The sequence below is a fragment of the Phalacrocorax aristotelis genome, unplaced genomic scaffold, assembly GCF_949628215.1.
Source record: "Phalacrocorax aristotelis unplaced genomic scaffold, bGulAri2.1 scaffold_77, whole genome shotgun sequence".
NCBI classification, from domain to species: domain Eukaryota; kingdom Metazoa; phylum Chordata; class Aves; order Suliformes; family Phalacrocoracidae; genus Phalacrocorax; species Phalacrocorax aristotelis.
This window is the reverse complement of record NW_027441191.1, coordinates 92,388-105,430: the sequence shown is the minus strand read 5'-3', so window position 1 is coordinate 105,430 and position 13,043 is coordinate 92,388.

Below are 13,043 nucleotides of genomic sequence, written 5' to 3'. Positions count from 1 at the left end.
CCCCCACCGGCCCCGCCACCGCGCCCAGCCGGTGAGCGCCAGCGCCCCCTGCTGGCCGGGCCGCGCTCAGCTCGCGAGGGCGCCGAGGGCCGGGCGGGGCGGGGCGGGACGCCCCGGCTCGGGGCCAGCGCCTTCTCGGGGCGAGCGGGAAACCCCTGCGGGCCCCGGTCACGGCCGGGCAGAGCCGCGCGCCCTCCGAGAGCTGCTGAACGGGGCTGCCGCTCGTGACACATACCGAGCCGTCTGCGACGGGAGCGGGCAGAGGAGGAAGGGGCCGGCGGCCGCGGGGCCTGGCCCCAGGCGGGGGGGAGGGGCTGGGGCCCGGGGGGCCGCCCCCCTACTCACAGTTCCCTCACAGTTCCCTCACAGTTCCCTCACAGTTCCTTCCCAGTACATAACAGTTACCTCCCAGTACATCCCAGTACATCCCAGTAGATCCTGGTACATCCCAAATCCCTACCAGTTCCACCCGGTACAACCCAGTACAAGCCTGTACATCCTAGTTCCTCCACAGTACATCCCAGGGCATCCCCGCACATTGTAGTGCCTCCCAGTACATCCCAGGTCCCTCCCAGTACTGGGAGGGACCTGGGATGTACTGGGAGGGAACTGGGATGTACTGGGAGGGACCTGGGATGTACTGGGAGGGAACTGGGATGTACTGGGAGGGACCTGGGATGTACTGGGAGGGAACTGGGATGTACTGGGATGTAATGGGACGGAACTGGGATGTAATGGGACGGAACTGGGAAAGAAGTGGTAGCGAACCGGGAGGGAATTGGGATGTACGGGGATGAACTGGTAGGAAACTGGGATGTACTGGCATGGAACGGGGATGTATTGGGATGTACAGGAACGGAACTGGAATGTACTGCGATGTACTGGGATGTACTGGGAGGAAATTGGAATTTACTGGGATGTACTGGGAGGAAACTGGGATATACTGGGTGGAAACTGGAATATACTGGGAGGCACTGGGAGGGAAGTGGGTGTCAACTGGGACATTCCAGTTTCCTCCCAGTACATCCCAGTTCCCTACCAGTGCAGCCCAGTACATCCCATTTCCCGCCCAGTCCGTCCCAGTTCCCTCCCAGTCCGTCCCAGTTCCCTCCCAGTACATCCCAGTTCCCTCACAGTTCACACACAGTTCACTCCCAGTTCCATTCCAGTACATCCCAGTACATGCCAGTTCCCTCCCAGTACATCCCAGTTCCCTCACAGTTCACACACAGTTCACTCCCAGTTCCATTCCAGTACATCCCAGTACATGCCAGTTCCCTCCCAGTACATCACACTACATCCCAGTTCCCTCCCAGTTCCTGCTAAGTACACCCCAGTACTTCACAGTTCCCTCCCAGCACATCCCAGTACACACCAGTTCCCCTCAGTACATAACACTTCCCTCCCAGTACATACCAGTACATCCCAGTGTCCTCACAGTACGTCCCAGTTCCCTCCCAGTACATCCCAGTTCCCTCCCAGTCCGTCCCAATCCCCTCCCAGTACATCCCAGTTCCCTCCCAGTATGTCCCAGTACATCCCAGTTCCCTCCCAGTAAATCCCAGTTCCCTCCCAGTTCCCTCCCACTACATCCCAGTTCCCTCCCAGTACATACCAGTTCCCTCCCAGTACATCCCAGTACATCCTGGTACATCCCAGTTCCCACCCAGTACATCCTACTACATACCAGTTCACTCCCAGTACATCCCAGTTCCCTCCCAGTACATCCCAGTTCCCTCCCTGTTCCTTCCCAGTACATAACAGTTACCTCCCAGTACATCCCAGTAGATCCTGGTACATCCCAAATCCCTGCCAGTTCCACCCGGTACAACCCAGTACAAGCCTGTACATCCTAGTTCCTCCACAGTACATCCCAGGGCATCCCCGCACATTGTAGTGCCTCCCAGTACATCCCAGGTCCCTCCCAGTACTGGGAGGGACCTGGGATGTACTGGGAGGGAACTGGGACGTACTGGGAGGGAACTGGGATGTACTGGGATGTAATGGGACGGAACTGGGATGTATTGGGAGGCACTGGGAAAGAAGTGGTAGTGAACCGGGAGGGAATTGGGATGTACGGGGATGAACTGGTAGGTAACTGGGATGTACTGGCATGGAACGGGGATGTATTGGGATGTACAGGAACGGAACTGGAATGTACTGGGATGTACAGGGAGCGAACTGGGATTTACTGGGATGTACTGGGAGGAAACTGGGATATACTGGGAGGAAACTGGGAGGGAAGTGGGTGTCAACTGGGACATTCCAGTTTCCTCCCAGTACATCCCAGTTCCCTACCAGTGCATCCCAGTCCGTCCTAGTTCCCTCCCAGTCCGTCCCAGTTCCCTCCCAGTCCGTCCCAGTACATCCCAGTTCCCTCCCAGTACATCCTACTACATACCAGTTCCCTGCCAGTTCACTCCCAGTACACAACAGTTACCTCCCAGTACGTCCCAGTTCCCTCCCAGTACGTCCCAGTACATCCCAGTTCCGTCCCAGTTCCCTACCAGTGCGTCCTAGTTCCCTCCCAGTACGTCCCAGTTCCCTCTTAGTCCATTCAGGTTCCCTCCAGTATATCCCACTACATCCCAGTTCCCTCCAGTACATCTCAGTTCTCTCCCATTTCCCTCCCAGTACATCCCAGTTCGCTCACAGTTCACACACAGTTCACTCCCAGTTCACTCACAGTTCACTCCCAGTTCCATTCCAGTACATCCCAGTACATGCCAGTTCCCTCACAGTACATCACACTACATCCCAGTTCCCTCCCAGTTGCTGCTAAGTACATCCCAGGACTTCACAGTTCCCTCCCAGCACATCCCACTACGTCCCAGTTCCCCTCAGTACATAACACTTCCCTCCCAGTACATACCAGTACATCCCAGTGTCCTCACAGTACGTCCCAGTTCCCTCCCAGTACATAACAGTTCCCTCCCAGTCCGTCCCAATCCCCTCCCAGTACGTCCCAGTTCCCTGCCAGTATGTCCCAGTACATCCCAGTTCCCTCCCAGCACATCCCAGTTCCCTCCCAGTAAATCCCAGTTCCCTCCCAGTTCCCTCCCACTACATCCCAGTACATCCCAGTATATACCAGTTCCCTCCCAGTACATCCCAGTTCCATCCCAGTACATCCCAGTTCCCACCCAGTACATCCTACTACATACCAGTTCCCTCCCAGTTCACTCCCAGTACATCCCAGTACTTCACAGTTCCCTCCCAGTACATCCCAGTACGTCCCAGTTCCCCTCAGTACATAACACTTCCCTCCCAGTACATAACAGTACATCCCAGTGTCCTCACAGTACGTCCCAGTTCCCTCCCAGTACATCCCAGTTCCCTACCAGTACGTCCCAGTTCCCTCCCAGTTCACTCCCAGTACATAACAGTTACCTCCCAGTACATCCCAGTACATCCCAGTAGATCCTGGTACATCCCAAATCCCTGCCAGTTCCACCCGGTACAACCCAGTACAAGCCTGTACATCCTAGTGCCTCCACAGTACATCCCAGGGCATCCCCGCACATTGTAGTGCCTCCCAGTACATCCCAGGTCCCTCCCAGTTCACTCCCAGTACACAACAGTTACCTCCCAGTACATCCCAGTACATCCTAGTAGATCCTGGTACATCCCAAATCCCTGCCAGTTCCACCCGGTACAACCCAGTACAAGCCTGTACATCCTAGTTCCTCCACAGTACATCCCAGGGCATCCCCGCACATTGTAGTGCCTCCCAGTACATCCCAGATCCCTCCCAGTACATCCCAGATCCCTCCCAGTCTGTCCCAGTACGTCCCAGTACATCCCAGTTCCCTCACAGTACATCCCAGTTCCCTCACAGTTCACACACAGTTCACTCCCAGTTCCATTCCAGTACATCCCAGTACATGCCACTTTCCTCCAAGTAAATCCCAGTACCCTCCCACTACATTCAAGTTCCCTCCCACTTCCCTCTAAGTACATCCCAGTACTTCACAGTTCACTCCCAGTACATCCCAGTTCCCCCTCGGTACATAACAATTCCCTCCCAGTACACCCCAGTACATCCCAGTTCCCTCCCAGTATGTCCCACTACATCCCAGTTCCCTCCCAGTCCATCCCAGTTCCCTCCCAGTAAATCCCAATTCCCAACACTTTCCACCCAGTACATCCCAGTTCCCTCCCAGTACATCCCAGTTCCCTCTAAGTACATCCCAGTACTTCACAGTTCCCTCCCAGTTCACTCCCAGTACACAACAGTTACCTCCCAGTACATCCCAGTACATCCTAGTAGATCCTAGGACATTTCAAATCCCTGCCAGTTCCAGCCGGTACAACCGAGTACAAGCCTGTACATCCTAGTTCCTCCACAGTACATCCCTGTGCATCCCCGCACATTGTAGTGCCTTCCAGTACATCCCAGGTCCCTCCCAGTTCACTCCCAGTACACAACAGTTACCTCCCAGTACATCCCAGTAGATCCTGGTACATCCCAAATCCCTGCCAGTTCCACCCGGTACAACCCAGTACAAGCCTGTACATCCTAGTTCCTCCACGGTACATCCCAGGACATCCCCGCACATTGTAGTGCCTCCCAGTACATCCCAGCTCCCTCCCAGTACTGGGAGGGAACTGGGACGTACTGGGAGGGAACTGGGATGTACTGGGATGTAATGGGACGGAACTGGGATGTATTGGGAGGCACTGGGAAAGAAGTGGTAGTGAACCGGGAGGGAATTGGGATGTACGGGGATGAACTGGTAGGAAACTGGGATGTACTGGCATGGAACGGGGATGTATTGGGATGTACAGGAACGGAACTGGAATGTACTGCGATGTATTGGGATGTACTGGCAGCGAGCTGGGATTTACTGGGATGTACTGGGAGGAAACTGGGATATACTGGGAGGAAACTGGGATATACTGGGAGGCATTGGGAGGGAAGTGGGTGTCAACTGGGACATTCCAGTTTCCTCCCAGTACATCCCAGTTCCCTACCAGTGCAGCCCAGAACATCCCAGTTCCCTCCCAGTCCGTCCCAATCCCCTCCCAGTACATCCCAGTTCCCTGCCAGTATGTCCCAGTACATCCCAGTTCCCTCCCAGTACATACCAGTTCCCTCCCAGTACATCCCAGTTCCCTCCCAGTTCCCTCCCACTACATCCCAGTACATCCCAGTTCCCTCCCAGTACATACCAGTTCCCTCCCAGTACATCCCAGTTCCCTCCCAGTACATCCCAGTTCCCTCCCGGTACATCCCAGTTCCCACCCAGTACATCCTACTACATACCAGTTCCCTCCCAGTTCACTCCCAGTACATCCCAGTACTTCACAGTTCCCTCCCAGTACATCCCAGTACGTCCCAGTTCCCCTCAGTACATAACACTTCCCTCCCAGTACATAACAGTACATCCCAGTGTCCTCACAGTACGTCCCAGTTCCCTCACAGTACATCCCAGTTCCCTACCAGTACGTCCCAGTTCCCTCCCAGTTCACTCCCAGTACATAACAGTTACCTCCCTGTACATCCCAGTACATCCCAGTAGATCCTGGTACATCCCAAATCCCTGCCAGTTCCACCCGGTACAACCCAGTACAAGCCTGTACTTCCTAGTTCCTCCACGGTACATCCCAGGGCATCCCCGCACATTGTAGTGCCTCCCAGTACATCCCAGTTCCCTCCCAGTACTGGGAGGGACCTGGGATGTACTGGGAGGGACCTGGGATGTACTGGGATGTAATGGGACGGAACTGGGAAAGAAGTGGTAGTGAACCGGGAGGGAATTGGGATGTACGGGGATGAACTGGTAGGGAACTGGGATGTACTGGCATGGAACAGGGATGTATTGGGATGTACAGGAACGGAACTGGAATGTACTGCGATGTACTGGGATGTACTGGCAGCGAGCTGGGATTTACTGGGATGTACTGGGAGGAAACTGGGATATACTGGGAGGCACTGGGAGGGAAGTGGGTGTCAACTGGGACATTCCAGTTTCCTCCCAGTACATCCCAGTTCCCTACCAGTGCAGCCCAGTACATCCCAGATCCCTCCCAGTACATCCCAGTTCCCTCCCAGTCCGTCCCAGTACATCCCAGTACATCCCAGTTCCCTCACAGTACATCCCAGTTCCCTCACAGTTCACACACAGTTCACTCCCAGTTCCATTCCAGTACATCCCAGTACATGCCACTTTCCTCCAAGTAAACCCCAGCTCCCTCCCACTACATCCAAGTTCCCTCCCACTTCCCTCTAAGTACATCCCAGTACTTCACAGTTCACTCCCAGTACATCCCAGTTCCCCCTCGGTACATAACAGTTCCCTCCCAGTACACCCCAGTACATCCCAGTTCCCTCCCAGTATGTCCCACTACATCCCAGTTCCCTCCCAGTCCATCCCAGTTCCCTCCCAGTAAATCCCAGTACTTCACAGTTCCCTCCCAGTTCACTCCCAGTTCCCTCCCAGTACATCCCAGTTCCCTACCAGTACATCCCAGTACTTCACAGTTCCCTCCCAGTTCACTCCCAGTTCCCTCCCAGTACATCCCAGTTCCCTACCAGTACATCCCAATACTTCATAGTTCCCTCCCAGCACGTCCCAGTACGTCCCAGTTCCCCTCAGTACATAACACTTCCCTCCCAGTACATACCAGTACATCCCAGTGTCCTCACAGTACATCCCAGTTCCCTCCCAGTTCACTCCCAGTACACAACAGTTACCTCCCAGTACATCCCAGTAGATCCTGGTACATCCCAAATCCCTGCCAGTTCCACCCGGTACAACCCAGTACAAGCCTGTATATCCTAGTTCCTCCACAGTACATCCCAGGGCATCTCCGCACATTGTAGTGCCTCCCAGTACATCCCAGTTCCCAACCAGTGCAGCCCAGATCCCTCCCAGTCTGTCCCAGTACGTCCCAGTACATCCCAGTTCCCTCACAGTACATCCCAGTTCCCTCACAGTTCACACACAGTTCACTCCCAGTTCCATTCCAGTACATCCCAGTACATGCCACTTTCCTCCAAGTAAATCCCAGTTCCCTCCCACTACATCCAAGTTCCCTCCCACTTCCCTCTAAGTACATCCCAGTACTTCACAGTTCACTCCCACTACATCCCAGTTCGCCCTCGGTACATAACAGTTCCCTCCCAGTACACCCCAGTACATCCCAGTTCCCTCCCAGTATGTCCCACTACATCCCAGTTCCCTCCCAGTCCATCCCAGTTCCCTCCCAGTAAATCCCAATTCCCAACACTTTCCACCCAGTACATCCCAGTTCCCTCCCAGTACATCCCAGTTCCCTCTAAGTACATCCCAGTACTTCACAGTTCCCTCCCAGTTCACTCCCAGTACACAACAGTGACCTCCCAGTACATCCCAGTACATCCCAGTAGATCCTGGTACATCCCAAATCCCTGCCAGTTCCACCCGGTACAACCCAGTACAAGCCTGTACATCCTAGTTCCTCCACAGTACATCCCTGTGCATCCCCGCACATTGTAGTGCCTTCCAGTACATCCCAGGTCCCTCCCAGTTCACTCCCAGTACACAACAGTTACCTCCCAGTACATCCCAGTAGATCCTGGTACATCCCAAATCCCTGCCAGTTCCACCCGGTACAACCCAGTACAAGCCTGTACATCCTAGTTCCTCCACGGTACATCCCAGGACATCCCCGCACATTGTAGTGCCTCCCAGTACATCCCAGCTCCCTCCCAGTACTGGGAGGGAACTGGGATGTACTGGGAGGGAACTGGGATGTACTGGGATGTAATGGGACGGAACTGGGATGTATTGGGAGGCACTGGGAAAGAAGTGGTAGTGAACCGGGAGGTAATTGGGATGTACGGGGATGAACTGGTAGGAAACTGGGATGTACTGGCATGGAACGGGGATGTATTGGGATGGACAGGAACGGAACTGGAATGTACGGCGATGTATTGGGATGTACTGGGAGCGAACTGGGAGGAAACTGGGATATACTGGGAGGAAACTGGGATATACTGGGAGGAAACTGGGATATACTGGGAGGAAACTGGGATATACTGGGAGGCATTGGGAGGGAAGTGGGTGTCAACTGGGACATTCCAGTTTCCTCCCAGTACATCCCAGTTCCCTACCAGTGCAGCCCAGTACATCCCAGGTCCCTCCCAGTCCCTCCCAGTACATCCCAGTTCCCTCACAGTACATCCCAGTTCCCTCCCAGTTCACACACAGTTCACTCCCAGTTCCATTCCAGTACATCCCAGTACATGCCAGTTGCCTCCCAGTTTCCTCTAAGTACATCCCAGTACTTTAAAGTTCCCTCCCAGTACATCCCAGTTCCCTCACAGAACATCCCAGTACTTCACAGTTCACTCCCACTACATCCCAGTACGTCCCAGTTCCCACTTGGTACATAACACTTCCCTCCCAATACATCCCAATCCCCTCCCAGTACATCCCAGTTCCCTGCCAGTATGTCCCAGTACATCCCAGTTCCCTCCCAGTACATACCAGTTCCCTCCCAGTACATCCCAGTTCCCTCCCAGTACATCCCAGTTCCCTCCCAGTACATCCCAGTTCCCTCCCAGTTCCCTCCCACTACATCCCAGTTCTCTCCCAGTACATACCAGTTCCCTCCCAGTACATCCCAGTACATCCTGGTACATCCCAGTTCCCACCCAGTACATCCTACTACATACCAGTTCCCTCCCAGTTCACTCCCAGTACATCCCAGTACTTCACAGTTCCATCCCAGTACATCCCAGTACGCACCAGTTCCCCTCAGTACATAACACTTCCCTCCCAGTACATAACAGTACGTCCCAGTTCCCTCACAGTACATCCCAGTTCCCTACCAGTACGTCCCAGTTCCCTCCCTGTTCACTCCCAGTACATAACAGTTACCTCCCAGTACATCCCAGTAGATCCTGGTACATCCCAAATCCCTGCCAGTTCCACCCGGTACAACCCAGTACAAGCCTGTACATCCTAGTTCCTCCACAGTACATCCCAGGGCATCCCCGCACATTGTAGTGCCTCCCAGTACATCCCAGTTCCCTCCCAGTACTGGGAGGGACCTGGGATGTACTGGGAGGGAACTGGGACGTACTGGGAGGGAACTGGGATGTACTGGGATGTAATGGGACGGAACTGGGATGTATTGGGAGACACTGGGAAAGAAGTGGTAGTGAACCGGGAGGGAATTGGGATGTACGGGGATGAACTGGTAGGAAACTGGGATGTACTGGCATGGAACGGGGATGTATTGGGATGTACAGGAACGGAACTGGAATGTACTGCGATGTACTGGGAGCAAACTGGGATTTACTGGGAGGAAACTGGGATATACTGGGAGGCATTGGGAGGGAAGTGGGTGTCAACTGGGACATTCCAGTTTCCTCCCAGTACATCTCAGTTCCCTACCAGTGCAGCCCAGTACATCCCAGTTCCCTCCCAGTCCGTCCCAATCCCCTCCCAGTACATCCCAGTTCCCTGCCAGTATGTCCCAGTACATCCCAGTTCCCTCCCAGTACATACCAGTTCCCTCCCAGTACATCCCAGTTCCCTCCCAGTTCCCTCCCAGTACATACCAGTTCCCTCCCAGTACATACCGGTTCCCTCCCGGTACATCCCAGTTCCCACCCAGTACATCCTACTACATACCAGTTCCCTCCCAGTTCACTCCCAGTACATCCCAGTACTTCACAGTTCCCTCCCAGTACATCCCAGTACGTCCCAGTTCCCCTCAGTACATAACACTTCCCTCCCAGTACATACCAGTACATCCCAGTGTCCTCACAGTACGTCCCAGTTCCCTCCCAGTACATCCCAGTTCCCTCCCTGTTCCTTCCCAGTACATAACAGTTACCTCCCAGTACATCCCAGTACATCCCAGTAGATCCTGGTACATCCCAAATCCCTGCCAGTTCCACCCGGTACAACCCAGTACAAGCCTGTACATCCTAGTTCCTCCACAGTACATCCCAGGGCATCCCCGCACATTGTAGTGCCTCCCAGTACATCCCAGATCCCTCCCAGTACATCCCAGATCCCTCCCAGTACATCCCAGTACGTCCCAGTACATCCCAGTTCCCTCACAGTACATCCCAGTTCCCTCACAGTTCACACACAGTTCACTCCCAGTTCCATTCCAGTACAGCCCAGTACATGCCACTTTCCTCCAAGTAAATCCCAGTACCCTCCCACTACATTCAAGTTCCCTCCCACTTCCATCTAAGTACATCCCAGTACTTCACAGTTCCCTCCCAGTTCACTCCCAGTACATAACAGTTACCTCCCAGTACATCCCAGTACATCCCAGTAGATCCTGGTACATCAAAAATCCCCGCCAGCTCCACCCGGTACAACCCAGTACAAGCCTGTACATCCTAGTTCCTCCACGGTACATCCCAGGACATCCCCGCACATTGTAGTGCCTCCCAGTACATCCCAGCTCCCTCGCAGTACTGGGAGGGAACTGGGATGTACTGGGAGGGACCTGGGATGTACTGGGATGTAATGGGACGGAACTGGGATGTATTGGGAGGCACTGGGAAAGAAGTGGTAGTGAACCGGGAGGGAATTGGGATGTACGGGGATGAACTGGTAGGGAACTGGGATGTACTGGCATGGAACGGGGATGTATTGGGATGTACAGGAACGGAACTGGAATGTACGGCGATGTATTGGCATGTACTGGCAGCGAGCTGGATTTACTGGGATGTACTGGGAGGAAACTGGGATATACTGGGAGGAAACTGGGATATACTGGGAGGAAACTGGGAGGAAACTGGGAGGGAAGTGGGTGTCAACTGGGACATTCCAGTTTCCTCCCAGTACATCCCAGTTCCCTACCAGTGCAGCCCAGTACATCCCAGATCCCTCCCAGTCCCTCCCAGTACATCCCAGTTCCCTCACAGTATATCCCAGTTCCCTCCCAGTTCACACACAGTTCACTCCCAGTTCCATTCCAGTACATCCCAGTACATACCAGTTCCCTCCCAGTTCCCTCCCACTACATCCCAGTACATCCCAGTTCCCTCCCAGTACATACCAGTTCCCTCCTAGTACATCCCAGTACATCCTGGTACATCCCAGTTCCCACCCAGTACATCCTACTACATACCAGTTCCCTCCCAGTTCACTCCCAGTACATCCCAGTACTTCACAGTTCCCTCCCAGTACATCCCAGTACGTCCCAGTTCCCCTCAGTACATAACACTTCCCTCCCAGTACATAACAGTGCATCCCAGTGTCCTCACAGTACGTCCCAGTTCCCTCCCAGTACATCCCAGTTCCCTACCAGTTCCTTCCCAGTACATAACAGTTACCTCCCAGTACATCCCAGTACATCCCAGTAGATCCTGGTACATCAAAAATCCCTGCCAGCTCCACCCGGTACAACCCAGTACAAGCCTGTACATCCTAGTTCCTCCACGGTACATCCCAGGACATCCCCGCACATTGTAGTGCCTCCCAGTACATCCCAGTTCCCTCCCAGTACTGGGAGGGACCTGAGATGTACTGGGATATACTGGGACGGAACTGGGATGTATTGGGAGGCATTGGGAAAGAAGTGGTAGTGAACCGGGAGGGAATTGGGATGTACGGGGATGAACTGGTAGGGAACTGGGATGTACTGGCATGGAACGGGGATGTATTGGGATGTACAGGAACGGAACTGGAATGTACGGCGATGTATTGGCATGTACTGGCAGCGAGCTGGATTTACTGGGATGTACTGGGAGGAAACTGGGATATACTGGGAGGAAACTGGGAGGGAAGTGGGTGTCAACTGGGACATTCCAGTTTCCTCCCAGTACATCCCAGTTCCCTACCAGTGCAGCCCAGTACATCCCAGATCCCTCCCAGTCCCTCCCAGTACATCCCAGTTCCCTCCCACTACATCCAAGTTCCCTCCCAGTTCACACACAGTTCACTCCCAGTTCCATTCCAGTACATCCCAGTACATGCCAGTTGCCTCCCAGTTCCCTCTAAGTACATCCCAGTACTTCACAGTTCACTCCCACTACATCCCAGTACGTCCCAGTTCCCCCTTGGTACATAACACTTCCCTCCCAATACATCCAAGTTCCCTCCCAGTACATCCCAATCCCCTCCCAGTACATCCCAGTTCCCTGCCAGTATGTCCCCAGTACATCCCAGTTCCCTCCCAGCACATCCCAGTTCCCTCCCACTACATCCCAGTACATCCCAGTTCCCTCCCAGTACATACCAGTTCCCTCCTAGTACATCCCAGTACATCCTGGTACATCCCAGTACATCCTGGTACATCCCAGTTCCCACCCAGTACATCCTACTACATACCAGTTCCCTCCCAGTTCACTCCCAGTACATCCCAGTACTTCACAGTTCCCTCCCAGTACATCCCAGTACGTCCCAGTTCCCCTCAGTACATAACACTTCCCTCCCAGTACATAACAGTGCATCCCAGTGTCCTCACAGTACGTCCCAGTTCCCTCCCAGTACATCCCAGTTCCCTCCCAGTTCCTTCCCAGTACATAACAGTTAGCTCCCAGTACATCCCAGTACATCCTAGTAGATCCTGGTACATCCCAAATCCCTGCCAGTTCCACCTGGCACAACCCAGTACAAGCCTGTACATCCTAGTTCCTCCACGGTACATCCCAGGGCATCCCCGCACATTGTAGTGCCTCCCAGTACATCCCAGTTCCCTCCCAGTACTGGGAGGGACCTGGGATGTACTGGGAGGGAACTGGGATGTACTGGGATGTAATGGGACGGAACTGGGATGTATTGGGAGGCACTGGGAAAGAAGTGGTAGTGAACCGGGAGGGAATTGGGATGTAAGGGGATGAACTGGTAGGAAACTGGGATGTACTGGAATGTACGGCGATGTATTGGTATGTACTGGGAGCGAGCTGCGATTTACTGGGATGTACTGGGAGGAAACTGGGATATACTGGGAGGAAACTGGGATATACTGGGAGGAAACGGGGATATACTGGGAGGAAACTCGGAGGGAAGTGGGTGTCAACTGGGACATTCCAGTTTCCTCCCAGTACATCCCAGTTCCCTACCAGTGCAGCCCAGTACATC